Source organism: Somniosus microcephalus, chromosome 29 (assembly GCF_052327205.1).
Source record: "Somniosus microcephalus isolate GS21.2 chromosome 29, FLI_Smic_1.0, whole genome shotgun sequence".
Classification (NCBI taxonomy): domain Eukaryota; kingdom Metazoa; phylum Chordata; class Chondrichthyes; order Squaliformes; family Somniosidae; genus Somniosus; species Somniosus microcephalus.
Genome location: NC_141015.1, coordinates 40472283 through 40500230, shown reverse-complemented (window position 1 = coordinate 40500230; position 27948 = coordinate 40472283). Strand labels below are relative to the sequence as shown.

Genomic DNA, 27948 nt, shown 5'->3' with positions numbered 1-27948 from the left:
CCTGTGGGAGCGAGTTCCACAGTCTCACCTCTCTCTGTGGGAGCGAGTTCCACATCCTCACCACTCTCTGTGGGAGCGAGTTCCACAGTCTCACCACTCCCTGTGGGAGCGAGTTCCACAGTCTCACCACTCCCTGTGGGAGCGAGTTCCACAGTCTCACCTCTCTCTGTGGGAGCGAGTTCCACATCCTCACCACTCTCTGTGGGAGCGAGTTCCACATTCTCACCACTCCCTGTGGGAGCGAGTTCCACATTCTCACCACTCCCTGTGGGAGCTAGTTCCACATTCTCACCACTCTCTGTGGGAGCGAGTTCCACATTCTCACCACTCCCTGTGGGAGCGAGTTCCACAGTCTCACCACTCCCTGTGGGAGCGAGTTCCACATTCTCACCACTCTCTGTGGGAGCGAGTTCCACAGTCTCACCACTCCCTGTGGGAGCGAGTTCCACAGTCTCACCTCTCTCTGTGGGAGCGAGTTCCACAGTCCCACCTCTCTGTGTGGGAGCGAGTTCCACAGTCTCACCACTCTCTGTGGTGGCGAGTTCCACATTCTCACCACTCTCTGTGGGAGCGAGTTCCACAGTCTCACCTCTCTCTGTGGTGGCGAGTTCCACATTCTCACCACTCTCTGTGGGAGTGAGTTCCACATCCTCACCACTCCCTGTGGGAGCGAGTTCCACAGTCTCACCTCTCTCTGTGGGAGCGAGTTCCACATTCTCACCACTCCCTGTGGGAGCGAGTTCCACAGTCTCACCTCTCTCTGTGGGAGCGAGTTCCACATTCTCACCACTCCCTGTGGGAGCGAGTTCCACAGTCTCACCTCTCTCTGTGGGAGCGAGTTCCACATTCTCACCACTCCCTGTGGGAGCGAGTTCCACATTCTCACCACTCCCTGTGGGAGCGAGTTCCACAGTCTCACCACTCCCTGTGGGAGCGAGTTCCACAGTCTCACCTCTCTCTGTGGGAGCGAGTTCCACATTCTCACCACTCTCTGTGGGAGCGAGTTCCACATTCTCACCACTCCCTGTGGGAGCGAGTTCCACAGTCTCACCTCTCTCTGTGGGAGCGAGTTCCACATCCTCACCACTCCCTGTGGGAGCGAGTTCCACAGTCTCACCTCTCTCTGTGGGAGCGAGTTCCACATTCTCACCACTCCCTGTGGGAGCGAGTTCCACATTCTCACCTCTCCCTGTGGGAGCGAGTTCCACATTCTCACCACTCCCTGTGGGAGCGAGTTCCACATCCTCACCTCTCTCTGTGGGAGCGAGTTCCACAGTCTCACCACTCCCTGTGGGAGCGAGTTCCACATTCTCACCTCTCTCTGTGGGAGCGAGTTCCACATTCTCACCACTCTCTGTGGTAGCGAGTTCCACATTCTCACCACTCCCTGTGGGAGCGAGTTCCACATCCTCACCACTCTCTGTGGGAGCGAGTTCCACAGTCTCACCACTCTCTGTGGTGGCGAGTTCCACATTCTCACCACTCCCTGTGGGAGCGAGTTCCACATTCTCACCACTCTCTGTGGGAGCGAGTTCCACAGTCTCACCACTCCCTGTGGGAGCGAGTTCCACATTCTCACCACTCCCTGTGGGAGCGAGTTCCACATTCTCACCACTCCCTGTGGGAGCGAGTTCCACAGTCTCACCTCTCTCTGTGGGAGCGAGTTCCACATTCTCACCACTCTCTGTGGGAGCGAGTTCCACAGTCTCACCACTCTCTGTGGGAGCGAGTTCCACAGTCTCACCACTCCCTGTGGGAGCGAGTTCCACAGTCTCACCACTCCCTGTGGGAGCGAGTTCCACATTCTCACCACTCCCTGTGGGAGCGAGTTCCACATTCTCACCACTCCCTGTGGGAGCGAGTTCCACAGTCTCACCTCTCTCTGTGGGAGCGAGTTCCACATTCTCACCACTCTCTGTGGGAGCGAGTTCCACAATCTCACCTCTCTCTGTGGGAGCGAGTTCCACATTCTCACCACTCCCTGTGGGAGCGAGTTCCACAGTCTCACCACTCCCTGTGGGAGCGAGTTCCACAGTCTCACCCCTCTCTGTGGGAGCGAGTTCCACATTCTCACCACTCCCTGTGGGAGCGAGTTCCACATTCTCACCACTCCCTGTGAGAGCGAGTTCCACATTCTCACCACTCTCTGTGGGAGCGAGTTCCACATTCTCACCACTCCCTGTGGGAGCGAGTTCCACATTCTCACCACTCCCTGTGGGAGCGAGTTCCACATTCACACCTCTCTCTGTGGGAGCAAGTTCCACATTCTCTGGGTAAAGAAGTTTCTCCTGAATTCCCTATTGGATTTATTAGTGAATATCTTATATTGATGGGCCCTAGTTTTGGAATTCCCAACAAGTGGAAACATCTTCTCCACGTCTACCCTATCGCACCCCTTCTTAATTTTAAAGACCTGTATCAGGTCACCTCTCAACCTCTTTTCTAGAGAAAAGAGCCCCAGCCTGTCCAGTCTTCAGTTACAACCTCTCAGTTCTGGTATTGTCCTTGTCAATCTCAGTTTGCACCTTCTTCAGTGCCTCTGTATCCTTTAGTGTGATGCGGAGACCAGAACTGAGCACAGTGCTTGACATGAATCAGTCATTCATGAAAGAAAGACTTATGAAATAATGCTGAGCGGCCTGCGTGTGGCGCTGTCCAGGGAGAGTATAAATACTCCGGCAGGGGCCCAGCTTGTGCAGGACATTCTTAACGGGAACTAGTGAAGGACACAACTAGACCTCCATGTTGTAGAACAGTTGATTAAAGCTTTGTTTAATGCTTAGACTGAGTGTCTAGTAATTTTCTTACATCAGTGCTCACAGTGTGGGGATGGGAAGCTAATGGAGGTTCGGAAGGACAGGGGTAATCAGCAGGTGGGACTTAATCCATGGCAGAGACAGAGATACAGCGAGGGCAGGACCATTTTTGCTATATGATTGCAATTGTGTCAATTAAAGACGTTCAACAGCAACCTTCTTCATGCAAAGAATGAGCAATTGGTTTCCAGGTGGGGGTGGAGGAGGCGAGAGGCTTTGTATTTATTCAGGATTCAGTTGACACGATGGGGATGGCTACCTTTTTGTTTCTGGATGGGTGAGTGAAGCGAGATGACCGGCCTCCGCCATCTATACTTGCCCGGCCTGACACTTTGGTCATGAAACACCAGCTGGTGAGGAAACGAACGGAGGTGGCGGGATCTGTAATTCGAGGCGGCGTAACCCATTTGGAGACATTTTTCCGTGGCATTGCGCGAGGTATTTTCCTGCCCGCACGCGAACTGAAAGCAGAATCGTAATGTAGATTTCTGCGCAGTCGCAAAGGGACATTTAATTAAACTGGTACAGAAAAGAAACCGTTCAGAGGTTTTCGAGCCACTTGCCAGGCTGTAAGAGGCTCTGTGGGAATGCTGGATTGCCAGAGGACTTTGCTTTTTACTTCCCAGCCAAGAGCCCGTAACAGATTGTTCTCATTACTTATACGAAGGTAAGGGGAGGTTTAGCAGCTGAGTCCAAGCTCAGAATGAAATGAAATATAGTTGCTGGCAATGCCTCTTTCTTACCAGGTCTTGTGTTAAAAGATTTCATTGCCTTTTAGTACTCAAATCTAGCTGGGCCTGGGGGTATTTTCCTTCAGATGATAAAGTAACATGTTTACAACTGTAAAGTGACTTCAATACATCATTACTGGGAACGGTATAATGAAAGTTCCTGCAAACGCCGAGATCATTTGCATCTCATTTCACAGCGTATCTCTGCTCCCTCCCTCCCTCTCACTCTGCCCATTGTGGAAGTCTGGCTTTCTACATCTTCAGGCTGATAACCTGAGGAATTCTTCAGCGAGACCCGTGGCTAAAGTTGGTCGGAGTCGCAGAGACATCGAGGTAGTGGACAGATAGAGGTCGGATTCACCTCACAATGGTTCAAAGTCAGAACCTCCCTTCATTACATGTGAATTCCCCAAGTTGGTCTGAACTCAACTCAATGGTAGATCTTAAACTATTGCTGATTCAGACGGTCATCGATATAAACTGGCTGTGAACGATTTTTATATAATAACAGTGCAGACACTGGGAGATGTGTGGGTCTCTCTTCATAGGCTGCACTTCTTAGCGTGAATCACCCCTTTGCTTGGGAACCGAAAGCTAGAACTTTGCTTGAGTACCTTTCAGGACCTCAGGATGTCCCAAAGCACTTTACAACCAATGTTTGAGGGATAAACAATTGGCCAGGACACCGGGGAGAACTTCCCTGCTCTTCTTCGAAATAGTGCCTTGGGATCTTTTACGTCCATCTGAGAGAGCAGACGGGGCCTCGGTTTAATGTCTCATCCGAAACACGGCACCTCCGACACTCCCTCAGCACTGCACTGGAGTGTCAGCCTAGATTTTTGTGCTCAAGTCTCTGGGGTAGGACTTGAATCCACAACCTTCTGACTCAGAGGCGAGAGAGAGTGAATGCGACCCACTGAGCCACAGCTGACACCTAAAGGAGGTTGTCGCATATGGCACCACAGACAGTGTAGAAACATAGAAAAATAGGAGCAGGAGTCGGCCATTCGGCCCTTCGAGCCTGCTCCGCCATTCAATGAGATCATGGCTGATCCTCTATCACAATACCATATTCCCGCTCTCTCCCCATACCCCTTGATGCCTTTTGTGTCTAGACTGTGTCTGTCTATAACTGCAGCGCGGTAAGTGGCTGCTCGTGGGTCCTTTATACAATGAAGCAGAGTTTATACTTTGAGACTGCAGTTGCTCCTGCCCAAATTCTCCAATGAATGTAAATTTATTGTCCAGGAGCGGAGCTCTGTGCAACAGTGCCAGTGTCTGAGCACAGAGCCCTCTCCCGGACCAGTGGGTCTGGGATTACAGCCAGGCAATAAATTTGAGATGGGTAGCTGCAGTATAACTTCATTCTTCCGGCACATCACGATTACAAAGCTCGTAGACAGTCAGTCGCTGAGGATTTCCCCCTACCCCTGAAATAAGAGCATTCTCTGTCATCCTGGAATCCAATTAGCATTTTGCACGGAAAAGAAAATTGTATCCTTGGTGAATGCCACCTGACGTAATAAAACTCACTACGCACTTGGTTTGAGTATAAAGCAAGGCTTTAATCAACTTGTTTCAGAACATGGAGGTCTAGTTGTACTTCACTAGTTCCTTGTCTTACAAAATGTCCCTGGAAAGCTGGGGCCGACACCCGAGTATTTATACTCCTTGGGCGGCGCCACCAGCTGGCCATCCAGCGTTATTTCACGAGTAGTTTCTTGATGAATGATGAGATTTATAACACCACTCGTGGAATTTGGATTGCAAACCCTGGTGTAACATTTTACTTGCTGCAGGCAATCTTTATGAACGAAAGTTCTGACGAAAGGTCTTCGACCTGAAACGTTAACTCTGTTTCTCTCTCCGCGGATGCTGCCCTGGCCTGCTGAGTACCTCCAGCGTTTTCTGTTGTTATTTCGGATTTGCAGCATCCGCAGTATTTTGCTATTGTAATCTTTATGAACTGTTTGTAGCAGTAAACCTCAGCTGCCAGGCATCACAAGCCCCATATCGCATGTCGGTGCTCTACGAAGATCTCGCCTCTCTCTCTCTCTCGCTCTTTCAAATGTTAAATGTTCCCACATTCCACCCTACGTAAACTTGAGGTGATCCAAAACTCAGCTGCCTGTGTCCTAACTCGCACCAAGTCCCGTTCGCCCATTTCCCCTGTGCTCGCTGACCTACATTGGCTCCCGGTTAAGCAGCACCTCGATTTCAAAATTCTCATCCTTGTTTTCAAAACCCTCCATGGCCTCGCCCCCCTCCCTATCTCTGTAATCTCCTTCAGCCCCACAATCCCCTGAGATATCTGCGCTCCTCTAATTCTGGCCTCTTGAGGATCCCTGATTATAATCGCTCAACCTTTGGCGGCCGTGCCTTCAGCTGCCAAGGTCCTAAGCTCTGGAATTCCCTCCCTAAACCTCTCCGCCTCACTACCTCTCTCTCCTTTAAGAGGCTCCGTAAAACCTACCTCTTTGACCAAGCTTTTGGTCACCTGCCCTAATTTATCCTTATTGTGTGCAGTTTTGGTCGCCTTATCTGAGGAAGGATGTTCTTGCTATGGAAAGAGTGCAGCGAAGATTCACCAGACTGATACCTGGGATGGCAGGAATGACGTATGAGGAGAGATTGGGTCAATTGAGCTTATATTCACTAGAGTTTAGAAGAATGAGAGGGGATCTCATTGAAACTTACAAAATTCTAACAGGACTAGACAGGCTAGATGCAGGAAGGATGTTCCCGATCGCAGGGGAGTCCAGAACCAGGGTTCACAGTCTAAGGATAAGGGGTAAGCCATTTAGGACAGAGATGAGGAGGAATTTCTTCACCCAGAGAGTGGTGAACCTGTGGAATTCTCTGCTACACAGGGCAGCTGAGGCCAATTCATTAAATATATTCAAGAAGGAGTTGAATATATTTCTTGAGGCTAAAGGGATCAAGGGATATGGAGAGAAGGCAGGGACAGGGTACTGAGTTTGGATGATCAGCCATGATCTCATTGAATGGCGGAGCAGGCTCGAGGGGCTGAATGGCCTACTCCTGCTCCTATCTTCTATGTTTCTTATGTGGATCGGTGTCAAATTTTTTTGTCTTGTAACACTCCTGTGAAGCGCCTTGGGACATTTTACTACGTTAAAGGCGCTATATAAATACAAGTTGTTGTTGTTGTTAATTTCAAAAGGAAGACTTCCTGTGTATTGGGGGGGGGGGGTGGCGGGTGCTGGCATTCAGCGAATATTTGTGAAATTCACCGACCATCTTAGCGAGCAGTACAAAAAGAAAATACTGCAGATGCTGGAAATCTGAAATAAAAACAGAAAATGCTGGAGATACTCAGCGGGCCAGGGCAGCATCCGTGGAGAGAGAAAGAGAGTTAACATTTCAGGTCGATGACCTTTCGTCAGAACTGGAAAAAAGCAGGAAATGGAACAGATTTTTAAGCAAGTGAAGAGGCTGAGAAAAGGGGGCGGGGATGAAAGAACAAAAGGGAAGGTCTGTGATAGGATAGAAGGCAGGAGAGGTTAAGAGACATTAAGAGATATTCAAGGCAAAAGGAGATGGTAATGGGACAGGTTAAGAAACAAAGGATGGCTCTAGATGAAGTGTGAATTGTGCAGCAGAATGAAAGACAGCTGCCGTGTGGGAGAGAAGAAAAGACACAAACAAAAAGTGTGGATAAAATATTATATATTAGTGAGCAGTAGATGGGGGTGGGGATGTTTCTTTTTCCTTCAGACCCCACGAAGCTGCTATGCATAGTCATGCTCCCTCTTCGGAAAGTTTTTCTTGGCTGTGTTTCAGTGGGCGTCTGGAAGCGGAAGGGATAAAAAGCACTCTGCGGGGGACTTGATTGTTCTCCCGTGCTTCTGCCAGACTCGGGGCAGCCTCTCGCTTTGCCCAGACAGGTTGCTGAAGCACAATGCTTTCACAGCCCTGCCTGGTGCAGCAGAGCTGAGTGACATGCAGGAGACAGGACAGTAGCGGGGAACTTTGCAGAGCGCGCTTACTGGTAATGGGCGATAATCTGCTGCAAAGCGTGGCATCCATTTGCCACATTGCGTGTCAAGCAAACGCTGCTGCTCTTCAGATCAAGTGTCGGCCACAGCTGCTGTCTTACGCGGGACCAGGTCTGCGCTGCAGTCCCATCTTCCCGCCGTAACCACCACAGTTACCACAACAAAGCTCCCTCCCCGCTCCCCCTGCCACCTCCAGAAACAAAAACCGCAAGTCTGTTATCAGCAATGCCAACTATCTCCGGGTATCCATTGAGGTGCTCATTCCAATAAACACCTCGTATAAACCCATTCTCATTTCTAACCACCAAACCAAGTTCTGCACAGTGGCAGCTTAATGGGCAGCAAGTAAGTATCTGCTGTCAGTAAAATGACTAATATAAGCAATGTAGATGATGCATTTAAGACACAAGTTCATTCTCTAGTCTAGACAAGGAGCGCCCAAAGCCTTTTTGCCTTTGTGAGGTTCTTGGAATCGCAGTATCGTGAAGCCCCAAGGGCTCCTTTCCAGTGTAAATGAAAGTTCCCATTCATTTCGTGCTACTTTTACAGCCTGACTTCTGCTCAGATTTTGGATCTATCCATCAGTGATGGAGCATCGCTCTTTGCAAATCTCCAGGCCCATGGAATTCAAGCAGGAGAAACCAGCAGAGTAAGGAATATTGGAGTTACACGGGCAGCCGAGCCAAGGCCATTCTTGAGCCATCCAATAGTCCTGAACCGCTTCAGCTTTACATTCGTAGTTCTGGCACCGCCTGTGAAAGAAATAAAGAACTTGCATTGATATACTCCTTTCACGACCTCAGAACATTCCAAAGCACTTCACAACCAATGCTTTTGAAGTGTCGTCACTGTTGTAGTGTAGGAAATGCAGCAGCCAATTTGCGCACAGCAAGCTCCCACCAACAGCAATGTGATAAGCTGCTCTTAGGTGTTAGTTGAGGGATTAATATTGGCCAGGACACCGGGGAAAACTCCCCTGCGCTTCTTCGAAATAGTGCCGTGGGAACATTTCTGTCCACCTGAGAGTTTAGGGTCTCGTCCAAAAGACGGCACCTCCGACAGTGCAGCACTCCCTCAGCACTGCACTGGAGCGTCAGTCTAGATTTTTATGCTCAAGTCTCTGGAGTGGGACTTGAACCCACGACCTTCTGACTCTGAGCAAGAGTGCTGCCCACTGAGCCATGGCTGTATTCCTGAATTAGATTGCCTTGTAGCCTGTTCCCATGCAGTTCCTATTCTATGCATTAATTCTTTGGTAATATCTTAGTATGTAGTAGAGGCAGAACATTTGATATCCAATAAAGAGGGCAAGGAGATGACCTGCTTCAGTTCTGTACAAATCACTCTGTGGCCATTTGCTAGAAATTGCACAAAAATAGCTCCCATCTCCAATCTCTTCATTTTTTGTCTCATTTCCTTGAAACAAGCTCAACAACAACCTGTATTTATGTAGCGCCTTTAAGGTAGTAAAACATCCCAAGGCGCTTCACAGGAGCGTAATCAAAGAAAATTTGACACCGAGCCATATAAGGAGATATGAGGGCAGGTTGGTTTTAAGCAGAGTCTTAAAGGAGGAAAGAGAGGCGGAGAGGTTTAGGGAGGGAATTCCAGATCTTAGGGCCCAGGCAGCTGAAGGCACGGCCGCCAATGGTGGGGCGATTAAAATCGGGGGATGCTCAAGAGGCCAGAATTGGAGGAGCGCAGAGATCTCGGAGAGTTGTAGGGCTGGAGGAGGTTACAGAGATAGGGAGGGGTGCAGAGATCTCGGGGGGTTGTAGGGCTGGGGGAGGTTACAGAGATAGGGAAGGGCGAGGACATGGAGGGATTTGTATACAAGGATGAGAATTTTAAAATCGAGGCGCTGCTTAACCTCCCTAACCTCAAACTCCCTACGCATGCACAGTTAAGACCAGGGGCTCATTGCATAGAGAATCAATGTCCTGAACCTGTGCTCTACGTAAACTGATACTGCGCCAGTTTCATTGTACATTTTAGACACTCAGTATCTAAGCTATGGGACCAGTCTTAATTGCTCTAAAGTGATATCGCTGGTCATTACCCCTATTTTCTATTCTTTTTAAGTGCATTGTGACTTGCTAATGATATTGGTAAGACATGGCTAATACTGATAGATGGGATAAGAGGGGCTTTTATATTTGTCAAAACTTCATTAATTTTCCAGCGATTGAGGTACATGTGCCGTGTCTTTTCCCAATGGCACCGTTTCATGGATCTAAGGACCCGGGCTTGTTTATACTGTGCAGTGCGACCAGTGCTGGAAGACCAGGTCTCATATCATCAGTTGTGTGCCCCACGTAAAAGCAACTTCAATTTCAAGATTCAATAATTACGTGGAAAAAGTGAGGTATCTTTCTGGTCTCCCCAAGCAATATTGCCTATTTAGTCTTGAATTGTGGTCAGTTTTGCGCTCAGGATCCGCGTCCATTGGGAATAGGGGTAAGAGGGCCCCAAACTCCTACCACGTAGGCTTCTTCCATAGAGAGGCGACTTGCAGCCATAGGGAGGGATTACCATCTGATTCACCAGCGGATTTGAACCATGCTTCTCAACAAGAAAGGACAGTGTCTGAACCCATTGCAAAGAACAGGCCAGAAGAGCTTAACACAAAGAAAGATGGGAAATAAAACAAGGATTGCAGCAATTGCCTTGGAGGGGTTGCAATGAAGGTTCACTAGCTTGATTCTTGGGATGAGAGGGCTGTCCTGTGAGGAGAGATTGAGTAGACTAGGCCTATACTCTCTGGAGTTTAGAAGAATGAGAGGTGATCTCATTGAAACATATAAAATTCATACAGGGCTTGACAGGGTAGAAGCTGAGAAGCTGTTTCCCCTTGCTGGAGAGTCTAGAACCAGGGGTCACAGTCTCAGAATAAGGGGTCAACCATTTAGGACTGAGATGAAGAGAAATATCTTCACTGAGTTGGTGGTGAATCTTTGGAATTCTCTGCCCCCGAGGGCTGTGGAGGCTCAGTCGTTGAGTATTTTCAAGACAGAGATCGATAGATTTTTGGATATTAAGGGAATCAAGGGATACGGGGATAGTGCAGGAAAGTGGAGTTGAGGTAGAAGATCAGCCATGATCTTATTGAATGGCGGAGCAGGCTCGAGGGGCCGAATGGCCGACTCCTGCTCCTATTTCTTATGTTCTTATGTTAATGGTGTGTTGGTGATTGTTTGAATTTTTAAAGGAACAGTAATAGAGTATCAATGGGACTGAAGGAAGCCTCTCCAGAAAGGTTTGATGGAGTGTTAGTCAGAGGTAACCACTGCTGAAGATAAAGGTTGCGTGGTTGGGCAAGTTTCCGAGCTGTGCATTTCGTGCCTCCTTGATATTCAAGTGAAGAGCTTGGGTTTAGACAGCGAAGAGCTTGGGTTTAGACAGCGAAGAGCTTGGGTTTAGACAGCGAAGAGCTTGGGTTTAGACAGTGAAGAGCTTGGGTTTATACGGCGAAGAGCTTGGGTTTAGACAGTGAAGAGCTTGGGTTTATACAGCGAAGAGCTTGGGTTTAGACAGTGAAGAGCTTGGGTTTATACAGCGAAGAGCTTGGGTTTAGACAGCGAAGAGCTTGGGTTTAGACAGTGAAGAGCTTGGGTTTAGACAGTGAAGAGCTTGGGTTTATGCAGTGAAGAGCTTGGGTTTAGACAGCGAAGAGCTTGGGTTTAGACAGCGAAGAGCTTGGGTTTAGACAGTGAAGAGCTTGGGTTTATACAGTGAAGAGCTTGGGTTTATACAGTGAAGAGCTTGGGTTTATACAGCGAAGAGCTTGGGTTTAGACAGTGAAGAGCTTGGGTTTAGATAGTGAAGAGCTTGGGTTTAGACAGTGAAGAGCTTGGGTTTAGACAGTGAAGAGCTTGGGTTTATAGAGCGAAGAGCTTGGGTTTATACGGCGAAGAGCTTGGGTTTATACAGCGAAGAGCTTGGGTTTAGACAGTGAAGAGCTTGGGTTTAGACAGTGAAGAGCTTGGGTTTATACAGCGAAGAGCTTGGGTTTATACAGCGAAGAGCTTGGGTTTATACAGCGAAGAGCTTGGGTTTAAACAGCGAAGAGCTTGGGTTTAGACAGTGAAGAGCTTGGGTTTATACAGCGAAGAGCTTGGGTTTATACAGTGAAGAGCTTGGGTTTAGACGGCGAAGAGCTTGGGTTTATACAGTGAAGAGCTTGGGTTTAGACAGTGAAGAGCTTGGGTTTATACAGCGAAGAGCTTGGGTTTATACGGCGAAGAGCTTGGGTTTAGACAGCGAAGAGCTTGGGTTTATACAGTGAAGAGCTTGGGTTTATACTTGAAGAGCTTGGGTTTATACAGCGAAGAGCTTGGGTTTCTACAGTGAAGAGCTTGGGTTTATACAGCGAAGAGCTTGGGTTTATACAGTGAAGAGCTTGGGTTTATAGAGCGAAGAGCTTGGGTTTATACAGTGAAGAGCTTGGGTTTATACAGTGAAGAGCTTGGGTTTATACAGCGAAGAGCTTGGGTTTAGACAGTGAAGAGCTTGGGTTTATACAGCGGAGAGCTTGGGTTTATACAGTGAAGAGCTTGGGTTTATACAGTGAAGAGCTTGGGTTTAGACAGCGAAGAGCTTGGGTTTAGACGGCGAAGAGCTTGGGTTTATACGGCGAAGAGCTTGGGTTTAGACGGCGAAGAGCTTGGGTTTAGACAGCGAAGAGCTTGGGTTTAGACAGTGAAGAGCTTGGGTTTAGACGGCGAAGAGCTTGGGTTTATACGGCGAAGAGCTTGGGTTTATACGGCGAAGAGCTTGGGTTTGGACAGTGAAGAGCTTGGGTTTAGACAGCGAAGAGCTTGGGTTTAGACAGTGAAGAGCTTGGGTTTAGACGGCGAAGAGCTTGGGTTCATACGGCGAAGAGCTTGGGTTTAGACGGCGAAGAGCTTGGGTTTATACGGCGAAGAGCTTGGGTTTAGACGGCGAAGAGCTTGGGTTTAGACAGCGAAGAGCTTGGGTTTAGACGGTGAAGAGCTTGGGTTTAGACGGCGAAGAGCTTGGGTTTATACGGCGAAGAGCTTGGGTTTATACGGCGAAGAGCTTGGGTTTAGACAGTGAAGAGCTTGGGTTTAGACAGCGAAGAGCTTGGGTTTAGACAGTGAAGAGCTTGGGTTTAGACGGCGAAGAGCTTGGGTTCATACGGCGAAGAGCTTGGGTTTAGACGGCGAAGAGCTTGGGTTTAGACAGCGAAGAGCTTGGGTTTAGACAGCGAAGAGCTTGGGTTTAGACAGCGAAGAGCTTGGGTTTATACGGCGAAGAGCTTGGGTTTATACGGCGAAGAGCTTGGGTTTAGACAGCGAAGAGCTTGGGTTTAGACAGGGAAGAGCTTGGGTTTAGACAGTGAAGAGCTTGGGTTTATACGGCGAAGAGCTTGGGTTTATACGGCGAAGAGCTTGGGTTTAGACAGCGAAGAGCTTGGGTTTAGACGGCGAAGAGCTTGGGTTTAGACGGCGAAGAGCTTGGGTTTAGACAGCGAAGAGCTTGGGTTTAGACGGCGAAGAGCTTGGGTTTAGACAGCGAAGAGCTTGGGTTTAGACAGCGAAGAGCTTGTGTTTATACAGTGAAGAGCTTGGGTTTAGACGGTGAAGAGCTTGGGTTTAGACAGCGAAGAGCTTGGGTTTAGACAGCGAAGAGCTTGTGTTTATACAGTGAAGAGCTTGGGTTTAGACAGCGAAGAGCTTGGGTTTAGACGGCGAAGAGCTTGGGTTTAGACAGCGAAGAGCTTGGGTTTAGACGGCGAAGAGCTTGGGTTTAGACAGTGAAGAGCTTGTGGTTTATACAGTGAAGAGCTTGGGTTTAGACAGTGAAGAGCTTGGGTTTATACAGCGAAGAGCTTGGGTTTAGACAGCGAAGAGCTTGGGTTTAGACAGTGAAGAGCTTGGGTTTAGACAGCGAAGAGCTTGGGTTTAGACAGTGAAGAGCTTGGGTTTATACAGCGAAGAGCTTGGGTTTAGACAGCGAAGAGCTTGGGTTTAGACAGTGAAGAGCTTGGGTTTAGACAGCGAAGAGCTTGGGTTTAGACAGTGAAGAGCTTGGGTTTAGACAGCGAAGAGCTTGGGTTTAGACAGCGAAGAGCTTGTGTTTATACAGTGAAGAGCTTGGGTTTAGACAGTGAAGAGCTTGGGTTTATACAGTGAAGAGCTTGGGTTTAGACGGCGAAGAGCTTGGGTTTATACGGCGAAGAGCTTGGGTTTAGACAGCGAAGAGCTTGGGTTTAGACGGCGAAGAGCTTGGGTTTAGACGGCGAAGAGCTTGGGTTTATACAGTGAAGAGCTTGTGGTTTATACAGTGAAGAGCTTGGGTTTAGACAGCGAAGAGCTTGGGTTTAGACAGTGAAGAGCTTGGGTTTATACAGCGAAGAGCTTTGGTTCAGACAGCGAAGAGCTTGGGTTTAGACAGTGAAGAGCTTGGGTTTAGACAGCAAAGAGCTTGGGTTTAGACAGTGAAGAGCTTGGGTTTAGACAGTGAAGAGCTTGGGTTTATACGGCGAAGAGCTTGGGTTTATACAGTGAAGAGCTTGGGTTTATACAGTGAAGAGCTTGGGTTTAGACAGCGAAGAGCTTGGGTTTATACGGCGAAGAGCTTGGGTTTAGACGGCGAAGGGCTTGGGTTTAGACAGCGAAGAGCTTGGGTTTAGACAGTGAAGAGCTTGGGTTTAGACGGCGAAGAGCTTGGGTTTATACGGCGAAGAGCTTGGGTTTATACGGCGAAGAGCTTGGGTTTATACGGCGAAGAGCTTGGGTTTAGACAGCGAAGAGCTTGGGTTTAGACAGTGAAGAGCTTGGGTTTAGACGGCGAAGAGCTTGGGTTTAGACGGCGAAGAGCTTGGGTTTAGACAGCGAAGAGCTTGGGTTTAGACAGTGAAGAGCTTGGGTTTAGACAGTGAAGAGCTTGGGTTTAGACAGTGAAGAGCTTGGGTTTATACAGTGAAGAGCTTGGGTTTATACAGTGAAGAGCTTGGGTTTAGACGGCGAAGAGCTTGGGTTTAGACGGCGAAGAGCTTGGGTTTAGACGGCGAAGAGCTTGGGTTTATACAGTGAAGAGCTTGGGTTTAGACGGCGAAGAGCTTGGGTTTATACAGTGAAGAGCTTGGGTTTATACGGCGAAGAGCTTGGGTTTAGACAGCGAAGAGCTTGGGTTTAGACAGCGCGTTTCGCGACCTCGGCATGTCCCAAAGCCTTTTCCAGCCATTGCAACACTCTTGAAGTGTAGTCACTGTTGTAATGCAGCCAGTTTGAGCACAGCAGGGTTCTGGCTGCTGGTGCTGGGAGCCAAGAAGGCAACTGAGATGGTGGAGGGCGGTGAGGAATGACTGCATTTTGCAGCCTTCACTCGATTCCAAAAATCAATTTGACTGAGAGCTTTTCTGCTTGGTACACAGAACAGCCGCTGGACTAATGGCTGTGAATTCCATCCCATAAATCTTACAGCAATGGCTATGCATGTTTATTTTTAAGTTATTAATTAATTAATGCTCCCCTTTCTCAATCTAGGCCCATTTCAACTACAACAACTTACATTTCTATAGCGCCTTTCACGACCACCGGACGTCCCAAAGCACTTTACAGCCAATGAAGTACTTTTTGAAGTGTAGTCACTGTTGTTGTAATGTAGGAAACGCGGCAACCAATTTGCGCACAGCAAGCTCCCACAAACAGCAATGTGATAATGACCAGATAATCTGTTTTAGTGATGTTGATTAAGGGATAAATATTGGCCCCAGGACACTGGGGAGAACTCCCCTGCTCTTCTTCAATATGGTGCCATGGGATCTTTTACGTCCACCTGAGAGAGCAGATGGGGCCTTGGTTTAATGTCTCTTCTGAAAGATGGCACCTCCGACAGTGCAGCACTCCCTCAGTACTGCACCTCCAACAGTGCAGCGCTCCCTCAGTACTGCCCCTCCAACAGTACAGCCCTCCCTCAGTACTGCCCCTCCAACACTGCAGCACTCCCTCAGTACTGCCCCTCTAACAGTGCAGCACTCCCTCAGTACTGCCCCTCTGACAGTGCGGCGCTCCCTCAGTACTGCCCCTCCGACAGTGCGGCACTCCCTCAGTACTGCCCCTCCGACAGTGCGGCACTCCCTCAGTACTGCCCCTCCAACAGTACAGCCCTCCCTCAGTACTGCCCCTCCAACACTGCAGCGCTCCCTCAGTACTGCCCCTCCGACAGTGCGGCGCTCCCTCAGTACTGCCCCTCCGACAGTGCGGTGCTCCCTCAGTACTGCCCCTCTGACAGTGCGGCGCTCCCTCAGTACTGCCCCTCCGACAGTGCGGTGCTCCCTCAGTACTGCCCCTCCGACAGTGCGGCGCTCCCTCAGTACTGCCCCTCCGACAGTGCGGCGCTCCCTCAGTACTGCCCCTCCGACAGTGCGGCGTTCCCTCAGTACTGCCCCTCCGATAGTGCGGCGCTGCCTCAGTACTGCCCTTCCGACAGTGCGGCGCTCCCTCAGTACTGCCCTTCCGACAGTGCGGTGCTCCCTCAGTACTGCCCCTCCGACAGTGCGGCGCTCCCTCAGTACCGCCCCTCCGACAGTGCGGCGCTCCCTCAGTACTGCCCCTCTGACAGTGCAGCGCTCCCTGAGTACTGCCCCTCCAACAGTACAGCCCTCCCTCAGTACTGCCCGTCCGACACTGCAGCACTCCCTCAGTACTGCCCCTCCGACAGTGCGGCGCTCCCTCAGTACTGCCCCTCCGACAGTGCGGCGCTCCCTCAGTACTGCCCCTGTGACAGTGCGGCGCTCCCTCAGTACTGCCCCTCTGATAGTGCAGCGCTCCCTCAGTACTGCCCCTCCGACAATGCAGCACTCCCTCAGTACTGCCCCTCCGACAGTGCAGCGCTCCCTCAGTACTGCCCCTCCGACAGTGCGGCACTCCCTCAGTACTGACCCTCAGACAGTGCGGCGCCCCCTCAGTACTGCCCCTCCGACAGAGCGGCGCTCCCTCAGTACTGCCCCTCCGACAGTGCGGCGCTCCCTCAGTACTGCCCCTCCGACAGTGCGGCGCTCCCTCAGTACTGCCCCTCCGACAGTGCGGCGCTCCCTCAGTATTGCCCCTCCGACAGTGCGGCGCTCCCTCAGTACTGCCCCTCCGACAGTGCGGCGCTCCCTCAGTACTGCCCCTCCGACAGTGCGGCGCTCCCTCAGTACTGCCCCTCCGACAGTGCGGCGCTCCCTCAGTACTGCCCCTCCGACAGTGCGGCGCTCCCTCAGTACTGCCCCTCTGACAGTGCGGCGCTCCCTCAGTACTGCCCCTCCGACAGTGCGGCGCTCCCTCAGTACTGCCCCTCCGACAGTGCGGCGCTCCCTCAGTACTGCCCCTTCGACAGTGCGGCGCTCCCTCAGTACTGCCCCTCTGACAGTGCAGCGCTCCCTCAGTACTGCCCCTCTGACAGTGCGGCGCTCCCTCAGTACTGCCCCTCCGACAGCGCTGCGCTCCCTCAGTACTGCCCCTCTGACAGTGCAGCGCTCCCTCAGTACTGCCCCTCCGACAGTGCGGTGCTCCCTCAGTACTGCCCCTCCGACAGTGCGGTGCTCCCTCAGTACCGCCCCTCTGACAGTGCGGCGCTCCCTCAGTGCTGCCCCTCCGACAGTGCAGCGCTCCCTCAGTACTGCCCCTTCGACAGTGCGGCGCTCCCTCAGTACTGCCCCTCCGACAGTGCAGCACTCCTTCAGTACTGCACTGAAGTGTCAGCCTAGATTTTTACGTCACAAATCAACATCGAGAGTTAACCCAGAATCAACTGACTTCAAAATAAAGGAGTTTGTGTCTTTGATGAGAGAGTGGACAGAGGAATGTCAAACTGTTTGTGCACTAATAGCGTACAGCAGAATTTCAAGACTGTAACTTAAGTTGGCTGCTCAATGTGGCAAATTTAATTGCATTCTGGAGATTATAAAACATTTTCCATTCTTCTTTCGGCACTTTACTTCAGGCCATCTCTTAAAAGCGCTACAGGTTTTATCTCACCGCTATATAATCTGCCAGTCCACAAGCTGGAGCAGCCAGACTCAGCTTGCTACTGGAGCGTCTTTCCAATTCCACCCCTGTCAGTTAGTCATCGGCTGTGACTGACTGCCTGATTTACTCTCAGGGCAGCAACGAGTTGAGGCAGTTCGGTATCGAGAGGACCGGTGGCGGTTTCCGCTGCCGATGGACGGGCGGAGGGGGAAGCCGCTCAACCTGCTCCAGTTCCTCCGAATTCCGTACTATCCCTGTGAATAGCAGTGCTTTAGGGAGGGTCTTCTAGGTGGTGCCCGTGTTTCGGTTTGACTCGATGTCCCCGTGACAAATCTCACCTGACTTATTTTCAGTTCGTGCACGTGGCTGCCACCCCTCCAGGATTGCTCTGGAGTCTCCAGGAATTAAAGGTTCCTCACTCTTGGACCCTACTGCGAGCAGACGCAGGAGAAAAATCACCGGGGCTTCGAAAAAAACCCAAAATTGTGTGGTTATTCATGTTCTTTGAATCCTTTCATTTATTAGTTCTAAAAATAGTGGAGCCGGGGAACAAAGGCTGTTGATTGGGCGGGGCAGTTGGAGGCAGCAAGACATGTGATGGAACCTCCAGGAATATGTCCAACCAGGGTTGGCGACCCGAATGCAGCATGATTTGCTGCCTGGGTATTGCAGTTTTTATAAACGGCAGTAAAAATGCCAGTGCGTAAACAAAAACAAATGACTTACCCTTAATTATTGGGCAATAAAACATTCCCGCACACGTCTGTCTATCTACCTGTCCAGAAAGGAAAGGTCTTGCATTTATATAGCCCCCTCAGGATGGTCCCAAAGCTCTTTACAGCCAATGACATCTTGCTAATGGCACACGGCAAACAAAAATAATCTGTCACATCATTCCGTTCGGATTGTATCTCCCAGACCTCACTGTTTCAGGGAACATCTCTCGCATTTCAGATCATAACCTCGGCCCCTATTACATTTTTAGTTATATATTTTATCCACACCTTTGTTTTGTGCCCTTCCCCCTTTTTCTCTCTCCCACATGGCAGCTGTCTCCCATTCTGCCAGCGCATTTCACACCTAATCTAGAGCCGTCTTTTGTCTCCACTAGTCCGATCACCATCTCGTCTGGTTTTGAATACCTCTTAATGTCTCTTCACTTCTCTCGTTCTTTCATCCCCATTTCCCAGCCCCCAAACTGGCCTTTTAATCTGTTTCATTTCCTGTGTTTTTTCAGTCCTGACGAAGGGTTTCGACCTGAAACGTTGACTCTATTTCTCTCTCCACGGATGTTGCCTGGCCTGCTGAGTTTTTCCAGCGTCTTCTGTTGTTATTTCGGATTTCCAGCATCCGCAGTATTTTGCTGTCGAACATCTCTCGCAACCCTCTTTCCAAATCCTTCCATTACCACCCGTCATTGCCCCCCACCACTGTATTCTCCCCCTCCGTGAGCAACATCACGGGTGGTGAGGGTCTGCTAGTTTTATATAGGGACATTCAGAATTTTGACAGCACGTTTTTGGGAGATGGGGAAGGGGGTTTAAAAAAGAAACCCCCACCGTGGACTCTTGACGGAGCTGACATTTCATGCACGGCCGCTCTAATTTACATACGCATTGAACAACGTGAGCCATGGTGCTTTGTGACGGGGAAGTAATGCATGCGACCACATGGACCTTCTCTCTTTCTTTGCACAACTGTTGGTGACGTGGCCATGCTGAGCGATTCTATTTGATTTGTGCAGATGGTTTAGATGCTGCATTTGCTTTGCATTCCCAGAGGCCTCGCTGAAAGAACGGCACCTTGTACCCACATCTGTTGGCACCCCCTTCTGTTTTTTTTGTTGAGGAAAGCCAATGAATCTTGGTAAGTGCAGCGGAATGAGTATTCAAAGTGTTCAATAGTTTATTAGGTGCGTTGGCTTGATTGCCATTACCATAAGTGCTCCCCGAAGGCATGAGATTGGTTTGTCAACATCATCACAACAACAGTTTCGCTAATGTGGAATAGATTCCTATGGTACTCAAAGCATGACAGATGCTAATGGACTGGTAGGGAGGTTCCTGTACGCTGTGTAGCTTTAATATAAATGAGTTGCGCATTCCTCACTTCTGGAAGCGAAGCATTGTCTTTTGGAAAGGGGTGGAGATGTTAAACAGCTTTGCAGCCAGAACACACAAAAAGACCAGCAGGCCAATTGAAGGGTTAATTTCCGTTCAATTCCCCCCAGTCCCCGGGGCAGGTGCTACAAGAATGGTTTTCAATGCAGACATGAATTTAAAGATTGGTGTTTTTTTTGAACCGATGGTCATCTCTCATCAGGGTGAGCAGGGGAGAGCACTCCTAGGAGCAGGATTGTCTGAAGGGATGGTTCCTGGAACCGAGTAATCCGTCCCACAGAGCCAAACCGCTTTGCATCATCATTTACGCTCGTCTTTCTTTCGTGCTGGTTTGTCCTTCTCGAATTTTGTGTTCCTGGAGCTTTTGAAAAGAGTTGCTCGCTCGCACATCCTGAATCAGAACCCCAAGATCTTTTAGCATCAGCAACTTGAGACATCTCCAAATGAATAGGAAGAGCGATTTAAATTTTATAGGAATCCCACAAGGCTCCAAGACAATTCACGTGACCCAAAGAAATTTAAAGTTTAAGCACTCCTCTGCCTTAAGGTATCTCTTGGCAGAACAGCTAAGAACTTCAGAAATGGGGTGAAATCATGCTGTGAGGCTTTAGCAAGATCTCATGAATGTGTTTATATGAAATTCTTTTGTCCTCTGTTTCAAAGAATATCTTGACCCGACAGGTCACGCTTTCACTAAAACAGCAGTCAACAGCATTCCATGTAAACACATTAACGTTTAATATTGGACAGGGTGATTTTAACCTCCCTAAAAGCTGCCCCTGTTTTGACCTTGTGATTGCACAACCATGTAGGGAACCAGCAAAGACGTTCTTTTTAGTCAGCTATTCATTTTACTCTGCCGCCTCTCCAGCTCGCTCTCCTCCTTTAAGACGCTCCTTAAAAGCTACCTCTCTGACCAAGCTTTTGGTCACCTGTCCTAATATCTCCACACGTGGCTCGGTGTCAAATGTTGTTTGATCGCGCTCCCGCGAAGCGCCTTGGGATGTTTGTGTATGCTATATAAATACAAGTTATTGTTGTTGTCTTGTGCTCTCTCTCCGCCTACATTGGTGACGGAGCAGGCTCAAGGGGCCGTGTGGCCCACTCCTGCTCCACTTTCTTATGTTTCTTATGTGACTGTGAGGTTTGCAGTTACAGCGAGGGTTGAGGAGGACAGGCCCTCAATGTGTCGTAGCTGCTATGATTATTTAGTACAAATATATGAAGATTGAAATACATTTTTTAATGCCAGACTTTTGCTCATTTAATAACTGGACTTGTGTGTTTGCCAAGATGAGGCCCCCATCCATTTTGGGGGAGGAGATTGTAGCTTTGGTACAGTTATAAAAAAAAACTATGCCCAACTTATGTTGTTTGAGAACAAGAATCTATTGTTCCTGAAGTTGAAGCAAATATCTAACCTCTTTTGATGGGGGAGGGGGAGCTGTAGTCGGCTGGCCGCCATTATGATCGATGGCTGCTTTCTGGAGGATGGCACTGTACCCGGATAATTACCCTTAGGATCTGTTAAAACAGTACTCCAGTGTGTCACTTGTTTCCCACTACATGGGTCTTCTCAGTTTGAAAATCAAGGAAAATCTAGTGGAGAGAATTCAATGAAATGCTAAAGGCCTTCTTTGTCTCTCTCTCTCTCTCTCTCTCTCTCTCTCTCTCAGTTTTATCTGCACAGCTAGTTTGGGTGTTTCTCAGCGGCCTGTTTAACTATAATTGACGGCAGTATTTGCAAGTTCCCCAGTACAGCAAAACGAAGCCGCTCTGTTGGCCAGTCTCATGAGTAAATGCGCCGTCCCGTGAGGTACTGAGCCTCACAGAGAAGAATCGATCCTCGCTCTGCGCTGAGATAGTTGATCTCAGAAAGGGAAGTGGCAGGGTTGCTGCTGTGGCCTCGGTGCCTCCCTCCCCCGGTGCCTCGCTCCCTCGGTGCGTCGCTCCCCCGGTGCCTCCCTCCCCCGGTGCCTCCCTCCCCCGGTGCCTCCCTCCCCCGGTGGCTCCCTCCCTCGGTGCCTCCCTCCCTCGGTGCCTCCCTCCCTCGGTGCGTTGCTCCCCCGGTGCGTCCCTCCCCCGGTGCGTCCCTCCCCCGGTGCCACGCTCCCCCGGTGTGTCGCTCTCCCGGTGCCTCCCTCCCCCGATGCCTCCCTCCCTCGGTGCGTCGCTCCCCCGGTGCCTCCCTCCCCCGGTGCGTCCCTCCCTCGGTGCATCACTCCCCCATATTGACTGTTCATACGCCAGTGCTGTGTCTTGTGAGGTGGTGAATCTGTGTTTAAAGTAAATGCTAAAATAGCAAAGAGAGGAAGTTAGCCTGAACTCATTAACCGAATTCTAACTGATTGATTGTGCTCAACAATCATACACATTTGAAACGATTAAGAAGGGGGTGAGAAGGCAGACGTTTGAGCGGATTGAAGAATGATTCCTTGCTGAGGTGACGCTTTAATTGTAGACTCTGTGGGTTTAGTGTGGTCACTGGGATAGTCGTGTGGACACAGATGCCTGAATGTGACTGGCACGACCCCAACAACTGTTGCGCCAGATGGAAGAGATCATTGGATTATCAAAGCTGCACCAAATTGATTCAGTTCAAGGCCATAAGAATGGCCAACTAGCAAGATGGGAAGTATTTGCAATTTGTTAAAGAGATAATGACCATTTAAATAAGCAAAGCAATCAAGGGATCTGGGGATCGGGCGGGACGGTGGAGTTGAGGTCGACGATCAGCCTTGATCTTATTGAATGGCGGAGCAGGCTCGAGGGGCCGAATGGCTGACTCCTGCTCCTAATTCTTATTTGTTCTTATAATATTAACTGCTGTGTGACCCAACATTAAAGCCGTATGTTGCCCATTGCATGTGAGCAGAAAGCTAATGGCTTTCTTGGACGTCCTTATCGCTTGTCTGTACCTAGGGTTTTATCCTCACCCTTGGGTTGCCAACCCTTCAGGATTACATAGAAACATAGAAGATAGGAGCAGGAGTAGGCCATTCGGCCCCTCGAGCCTGTTCCGCCATTCAATGAGATCATGGCTGATCATCCAAATTCAGTACCCTGTCCCTGCTTTCTCCCCATATCCCTTGATCCCTCTAGCCTTAAGAAATATATCTAACTTGTTCTGGAGTCTCCAGGATTTGAAGATTAATCTCCAGAACACTGCTGGGAGCAACACCCGGGAGAAAAATCATAGGGGCATTAAAAAAGATTGTGTGTTCTTTCATATTCTTTGAACACTTGTTTATTAGTTATAAAAATATTGGAATTGGGAACAAAGGCTGCTTGACTGACAGTCCAGAATCATCCAATCAGGTAACGAAGAGTCTGTCCACTTTCCATTTTGCCGCGGGAAAGCGGGGCTCTGCGAGGATCGACATGTTGGGCGACCAATGGCGAGAGCTATTAATGTGCCGATCTCAGTTTTGAAATTTCCAATTGACCCCCCAGCCTCAACAGCCACTCATTTAGACCATGGCTAATGGGTATCTTAACTCCATCTCCACCTTGGTTCGGTAACCCTTAATACCCTCGCCCAACAAAAATCTATCAATCTCAGTTTTGAAAACTTCAATTGGCCCCACAGACTCACCAGCCTTTTGGGGCGAGAGTTCCAGATTTCCACCACCCTTTGTGTGAAGAAGTGCTTCCTGACATCACCCCTGAACAGCCTGGCTCTAATTTTAAGGTTCTGCCTCCTTGCTCTGGACTCCCCCCACCAGAGGAAATAGTTTCTCTCTATACCCTATCAATTCCTTTAATCATCTTAAACACCTCGATTAGATCACCCCTTAATCTTCTACACTCCAGGGAATACAAGCCCAGTCTATGCAACCTGTCCTCATTATTTAAAACTTTTAGCCCCAGCATCGTTCTGTTTAATCTGTGCTCCACTCCCCTCCTAGGTCAATATATCCTTCCCGAGGTGCAGTGCCCAGAACTGAATGCAGCTCTAATTTTCAGGTTATGCACCCTTGTTCCGGACTCCGCCAGCCACCCCTCTCTCCGCCCCCCAGTCTACTTTCCTGGCATTGAATAAAACGGACTGTGTCACTGGGTGGGGGGTGTGGGGGGCAAGGCTGGATCGCAGGTAATGATTGCACATCCATGTCCAGACTCCCTGTGCATTCATCCTGTACATGGTGGCAAAAACAGGAAGGCAGATTATTATCTGAACGGCAATAGATTGGGAGAAGGGGAAGTGCAACGAGACCTGGGTGTCCTTGTGCACCAGTCACTGAAGGTAAGCATGCAGGTGCAGCAGGCGGCTAAGAAGGCAAATGGTATGTTGGCCTTCATAGCGAGAGGATTCGAGTACAGAAACAAGGATGTCTTGCTGCAGTTGTACAGGGCCTTGGTGAGACCGCACCTTGATGTATTGTGTGCAGTTTTGGTCGCCTTATCTGAGGAAGGATGTTCTTGCCATGGAGGGAGTGCAGCGAAGATTCACCAGGCTGATACCTGGGATGGCAGGAATGACGTATGAGGAGAGATTGGGTCGATTGGGCTTATACTCGCTGGAGTTTAGAAGAATGAGAGGGGATCTCATTGAAACTTATAGAATTCTAACAGGACTAGACAAACTAAATGCAGGAAGGATGTTCCCGATGGCGGGGGAGTCCAGAACCAGGGGTCACAGTCTAAGGATAAGGGGTAAGCCATTTAGGACAGAGATGAAGAGGAATTTCTTCACCCAGAGGGTGGTGAACCTGTGGAATTCTCTACCACAGAAGGCAGTTGAGGCCAATTCATTAAATATATTCAAGAAGGAGTTGGATATATTTCTTAAGGCTAAAGGGATCAAGGGGTATGGGGAGAAAGCAGGGACAGGCTACTGAATTTGGATGATCAGCCATGATCTCATTAAATGGCGGAGCAGGCTTGAGGGGCCAAATGGCCGACTCCTGCTCCTATCTTCTATGTCTATGTTTCTATGGTTCCGTGTTTTGAGATGACGGTATCTCAGCAAGAGTTAAAATGTGGGAATTAGTTCAGGATGTCACTCCAATCCCAAGCAGACCAAATCAGTTGATGGGGAAGGACAGAGCTTCGCACCAGAGGAGTAATGGGGCACGTGAATAGACAATGGCACTGCCTTTTCAGATCCAGTTACCTCAAGAGACATTTGCTAAGAGAGACCAAGTGCTATCTGGCCAATCGTACTTGGTGGGTAATAACCCCTTGGTTTATGGCACTCTGGTGCTGCCGGACTCGGTGACGCTCCTCTTTCACCTTTCTTGAGCCTCAGAAACTTTAACACATCACCGGGTAACGGGCTGAATCGAAGGGCGGAGTTGGCAGCCAAGGAAAGAGTAACTTTGCCGATTCACACAGTGATAGGCTGCACAAACGGTGAAACTGGGAAGTGCGTCGAACTCACAGCCTTGTAAAACCGACTGGGGGGACGGGTACGGCTTTTAAAAAGTCAAATCCATTGGTTACAACTGATCATTAACATCTATTCCTTTCATGCCTTGCTGTTGAGTGTGGCTTCGGTCAAACAGTGACAGATGACACTGCCTGCCTTGAATGAGTTACTGAGCCTGACAGAAGGAAGGGAGGGCAGTTCACATCAGTGGTGATGTCGTTATTTAACCCTGGACCTCTTCCGCATCAGCTGTCTGTCTCAATTCAGGTCTCGGAGCAGAAAACAAAATAGGCAAAAGGATACACTCTGCTGTGGATTTAAATACAGTATCGCTTTTTTTATTCATTCCTGGGATGTGGGTGTCGCTGGCAAGGCCAGCATTTATTGCCCATCCCTAATTGCCCTTGAGAAGGTGGTGGTGAGCCACCTTCTTGAACCACTGCAGTCCGTGTGGCGAAGGTGCTCCCACAGTACTGTTAGGGAGGGAGTTCCAGGATTTTGACCCAGCGACGATGGAGGATCGGCCGATATACTTCCAAGTCAGGATGGTGTGTGACTTGGAGGAGAATGTGTTCCCATGTGCCTGCTGCCCTTGTCCCTGTATTGAGAATCTTTACTGGAAAGAAAGACTTGCATTTGTACAGCACCTTTCACAACCTCAGGACGTCCCAAAATGCTTTATGAAATACTTTGGAAGTGAAGTAATGTAAGAAATTCAACAGCCAATCCGCATACAGCAAGGTCCCACGAACAGCAATGTGATATTTACCTATTTTAGTGATGTTGATTGAGGGATAAATATTGGCAAGGACACCGGGGATAACTCCCCTGCTCTTCTTCGAAATAGTGCCGTGGGATCTTTCATGTCCACCTGAGAGAGCAGACGGGGCCTCGGTTTAACATCTTATCCGAAAGACAGCACCTCCGACAGTGCAGCACTCCCTCAGTACCACACTGGGAAAGTCAGCCTAGATTTAGTGCCCAAGTTTTTGGAGGGGGATTTGAACCGGGGACTTTCTGACTTGGAGGCGAGAGAGTTACCGACTGAGCCACATACAACTATACGCTGAGCAGTGGCATTAGCTCATTCTAGTTTATTATCAGTTTTACCTAAAGCGGGTAGAACCGGTAAAAAGATCATTCAATCCAATCACCTTACCTTGTCATTCAGGCCCGTGTGTAAAACTCTTTCCGATCAGTTCCATCTCTCTACTGCAGAGCTCCCAGAAACACACGAGGTGAAAGGCGATATTCGCTTAATGAGCTGGTGTCAAAATTCCACTTAAGATAAATGGGTTGACACCTGTGTTAAAGTGACAGGCAGAGAGATTCTGTTGGGCGTTCGTAGCCTGAACATCACACACACACACCGCAATTGAGCCCCAACGGCGTTTACTCTTATGTGGGGTAGAATATCCGCCTGGGTTTCTCCTGATCCCTTTAGCGGAAGATCAGTGCAAACCCCGTTTACGCCGATCCTCCCCAAGATTTCCACCCATCTCCCGTCAAAGTGACGTCAGGAGATTGGTAGAACCCTCACGCTAATTCCAGGTGCTTGTGTGTCTAAATGTGTCCCCCAAAAGGGACATGTTCCACAGCGCATGCGCACCCCCCCCCCCACCCCGCAGATAGCTTTAGCGAATGTTACAAACATGGTATGAAAAAAGAGCAAAGACTCTGGGCCTTGGGAGCCACAGAAAATCCGACGGTGCGTCCACTCTGGTTCCTAAAGTGCACTCCGCTTCTTTGTGTGTCTGGCTGCGTGTGGGGAGAGGGAACGGATGGGTAGGGCGGCTGTGTCGGGACGGGGAGTGGGCAGATGGGGTTCTGTATAGAGAGGGGGAGTGGGCAAATGGCATGATTGTGTGGAAGGTGGATGGGACAGGGTAACTGATATGAATCAGTCATTCATGAAATGAAGACTTATGAAATAATACTGAGCGGCCTGCGGGTGGCGCTGTCCAGGGAGAGTATAAATACTCGGGCACGGGCCCAGCTTGCGCAGGACATTCTTAACAGGAACTAGTGAAGGACACAACTAGACCTCCATGGTGTAAAACAGTTGATTAAAGCTTTGTTTAATGCTTAGACTAAGTGCCTAGTAGTTTTCTTACATCAGTAACTGTGTATGGGGGAGGCGAATGGGCAGATGAGGAGCACACACTCCCAAGTTTTATTGGAGATTCCATCCAGCCTAATACTTGGGAACTGCATGAAAGGATTCAAGAAGCCTACACCGGACGACGTCCTGATTATTCAGCTGGTACTTGATTACCGAGCTGCGTTCAGTCAATTCATTTTTCTCTCAAGCAATTTTGTTCTTGTTTCACCCGTTTAGTTGGAGCACAGAGCAATGGTCGCTTTTTTTCTGCCCATTTGCAAATACTACAGGCGGTCCCTTAGCGCAGAACAGACTGTTGCGCACTCGCTGTTAACTCCGAAACATTCTCGCGTTCCACGCTGGCTGCTTCTGTTTGAGATCCAGCCATTCGGAGAGGAAACTCTCCGCTGTATTGACGAGGTAATTACATTTCCTTTGCTGGGAATTCCTGGCCGATGCCTGTTACAAAGGGGGTGAGACGCCTCCTCTGTGCCTCTTCCTGTGCCGAATCCCAGCGGCTGCTGCCCGATCGACGTGGAGTTTAGTAAAAGGATCGTTCCTTAACTCGACACGCGGAGGAACTATCTCTGAGCTGTGCATCTCTAAAGATGCTGTCACTTTGTGCCAAGTTTTACCAAAGGAAAGGGAAGGACTTGTCTAGATGTAATATCTCCAAGTTTGCAGATAACACAAAGCTGGGTGGGCGTGTGTGCTGTGAGGAGGATGCCGAGAAATGCCAGTATGATTTGAACAGGTTGGGTGATTGGGCAGATGCATGGCAGATGCAATATAACGTGGATAAATGCGAGG

The 27948-nt window shown here is 49.4% G+C and overlaps 1 protein-coding gene and 1 long non-coding RNA gene across 3 annotated transcripts in view; one reads left to right on the top strand and one right to left on the bottom strand.

Moving 5' to 3' along the window:
• Positions 1-27948, top strand: part of LOC147098682 (netrin receptor UNC5B-a-like) — a 339224-nt gene that overhangs the window by 36931 nt on the left and 274345 nt on the right. The window lies entirely within an intron of this gene.
• LOC147098683 (uncharacterized) lies at positions 5098-26326 on the bottom strand. The gene is made up of 3 exons (XR_015074214.1): positions 26197-26326; positions 17885-18010; positions 5098-8318 (listed from the first exon to the last, which is right to left on the bottom strand). It is a non-coding gene; the product is annotated as an uncharacterized LOC147098683 (long non-coding RNA).